The sequence below is a fragment of the Otolemur garnettii genome, unplaced genomic scaffold (genome assembly GCF_000181295.1).
Source record: "Otolemur garnettii isolate 467f Iridium unplaced genomic scaffold, OtoGar3 scaffold00175, whole genome shotgun sequence".
In the NCBI taxonomy this organism is placed as follows: domain Eukaryota; kingdom Metazoa; phylum Chordata; class Mammalia; order Primates; family Galagidae; genus Otolemur; species Otolemur garnettii.
In genome coordinates, this window is record NW_003852570.1 from 277,916 (window position 1) to 281,245 (window position 3,330).

Sequence of the window (3,330 nt, forward strand, 5' to 3'; positions counted from 1 at the left end):
GTACAAGTGAATCTTTCTAAGAGTAGAATGTGAACATTTTAAAATAATAACTAAGAAAATGACATGAAGGCTATGTTAACCAGTTTGATGGAAGTGTTTCAGATTGTGTGTGAAAATCCCACACTGTACCCCAGAAGTGCATTAATGTACATGGTTACCATTCAATAAAAAAAAAGAAGGAAATTATCAAATTTTAGGAACAAAACAATAATGAAGACACAAATTATCAGAACCTGTGGGATAATGAAAAGACAATACTAGGAGTGAAATTTATAGCATTGCAAGCCTTCCTTAAGAGGACAGAAAGAGAGGAAATCAACAACTTAATGGCATATCTCAAGCAACCTGAAAAGGAAGAACATTCCATCCCCAAATACAGTAGAAGAAAAGAAATAACCAAAATTAGAGTAGAATTAAATGCAACTGAAAATAAAAGAATTATACAACAGATCAATAAATAAAAAAGTTGTTTTTTTGAAAAGGTCAGTAAAATAGATAAACCTTTGGCCAACCAACCAGAAATAAAAGAGTTAAATCCCTAATTTCATCAATCAGAAATGACAAAAATGAAATAACAACAGATTCCTAAGAAATTCAATAATTCCTTAATGAATATTACAAAAACCTCTATTCTCAGAAATATGAAAATCTGAAGGAAATAGACCAATATTTGCAAGTATGCCACCTTCCTAGACTTAGCCAGAAATTAGTAGAAATGTTGAACCGGCCTACATCAAGATCAAAAATAGCATCAACTATACAATATTTCTCCAAAAAGTAAAGTCCAGGACCAGATAGTTTCACATCAGAATTCTAACAAATCCTCAAAGAGAAACTAGTAGCTGTATTACTCAACCTTTTTCAAAACATAGAAAAAAAGATGAAATAATTCTCAACAAATTCTATGAAGCAAATGTCATCCTGATCCCCAAACCAGGAAAAGAGCCAATAAGAAAAGAAAATTATGGACCAATATCTCCAATAAATATTGATGCAAAAATATTCAGTAAGATCCTAGCAGACAGAAACCAACAACACATGAAACAAATTATACATCATGACCAATTAGGTTTTATCCCAGGATTCTTGGAGAGAGTGCAGGGGAAACACTTGAAGAAATTGGCCTGGGAGAATGCTTTATGAGAAGGAACCCCTTGGGCAAATGAAGCTATACCAAAAATAAATTAATGGGATCTGATCAAACTAAAAAGCCTCTGCACTGCCATGAACACAGTAAGTAAAGCAAGTAGATAGCCCTCAGAATGGGAGAGGATATTTTCAGGTTATGTTTTTGACAAAGGTCTTATAACCAGAATCCACAGAGAACTCAAACTTCTCATTAAGAATAGAACAAGTGATTCCATTACATTGTGGGCAAGAGACTTGAACACAAGGTTCTCTGAAGAAGACAGGCACATTGTCTACAGACACATGAAAAAATGCTCATCATCTTTAATCATCAGAGAAATGCAAACCAAAACCACTCTGAGATACCATCTAACTCCAGCAAGAGTAGCCCACATCACAAAATCCCCAAACTACAGATGTTGGCATGGATGTGGAGAAAAAGGAACACTTCTGCACTGCTGGTGGGAATGCAAGCTAGTATGTTCTTTTTGGAAGAAAGTTTGGAGAACACTCAGGGATCTAAATGTAGACCTACAATTTGACCCTGCAATTCCTCTTCTAGGTGTATATCCATAGGATCAAAAATCATTTGGCACAAAGATATTTGCACCAGATTCTTCATTGTAGCTCAATTCATAATTTCTAAGTCATGGAAGAGGCCCAAGTGCCCACTGACCGATGAATGGATTAATAAATTGTGATATATATACCATGGAATACATGCATATATACCATGGAATACTATGCAGCCTTTAAAAATATGAGTACTTTACCTTATTTATGTTTACATGGATGGAGCTGTTAATTATTCTTCTCAGTAAAGTATGTCAAGAATGGAAGAAAAAGTATCCAATGTACTCAATACCTTTATGTAACCAATTTATAATTACTCACATTTTCTTTTTTCTTTTTTTTTTTTGTACGAAAGGTCTTTATTGGTGGGGGAGGGAGGCTGCAGAGCAGCACCAAGGAGGAAAGAAAAGGGGAGAGAAAAGAGGAGATGTGAAGAGGAGAGTGAAGAGGAGAGTGAGGCGGAGAGAGAGCCAGGGAGAAGAGAAGAGAGCTACTCACATTTTCTTATGAAAGATAGATCACGACTATAGCCTAGGATGAAGGAGAGAAGTATAGGATGATAGGAGTGGATGGGGGAGTTTCGATAGAGGGAGGGTAAATGGTAGAACCACATCTATGAAGCATATTCTAAGGGTACAAGTCAAGTGTACCAAGTATAGAGCATAAATGTCTTAACACACAATTAAGTAAATGAGGTGAAATCTATATTTATTAGTTTGGTATAATCATTGAAAATTGTATAAAAAATCAACACATTGTATCCCATAAAAGCATAGATGTATTCCTTATCTATGTGTATAAGACTTAATAAAAAGAAAAAAAAAATACCCCCCCAAGAAAAAATAAGTTGGAGCATGGTGCCTGTGGCTAAAAGGAGTAGGGCGCTGGTCCCATATGCCAGAAGTGTCAGGTTCAAACCCAGCCCCAGCCAAAAACTTCAAAATAAATAAATAAATAAATAAATAAGTTGGTTATTAGAAAAGATAAAGAGAATTTCTCAGATCTTGACCAAATTAATCAGAAACAGAAAAGACTTATAATAAACTCATTCAGAAACAAAAAGGTAGAAATAGCAAAAGACATACAAATAAAAATATAAATACAAAATATCATGATTGAATACTACAAAAATCTTTATGACTAGATATTTTAAAAGGTGGAGAAAACGAACCAATTCCTGAAATCCACACTAACTCCTTAGACTTAACCAGGAAGAAATAGAATTCTGAAAAAGAACAATATCCAGCATCAAAACTGAAACAGCAATAAAAAATAACTTCCAACAAAAAAATGCCCTGACCAGATAGTTTCATAATAGAATTCTACCAAACCTTCAAAGGAGGTCTTGCACCTCTACTTCAGAATTTATTCCATAGCCATTTATTAAATATGAAATCTTTTCCCCAATGTATGGTTTTGTTAGGCTTATTAAAGATAAAATGACAATATGTGGATAGGTTCATCTCTAGATTCTCTATGCTGTTCCATATATCTCCATCTCTATTTCTGTGTTAGTACCAGGCTGTTTTGATTACTCTAGATTTGTAGTATACCCTGACATCTGGTATTGTGATGTCTCTGATTTGTTTTCTAACTAATGTATTGGCTATTTGAAGTTTTTTTTTTTTT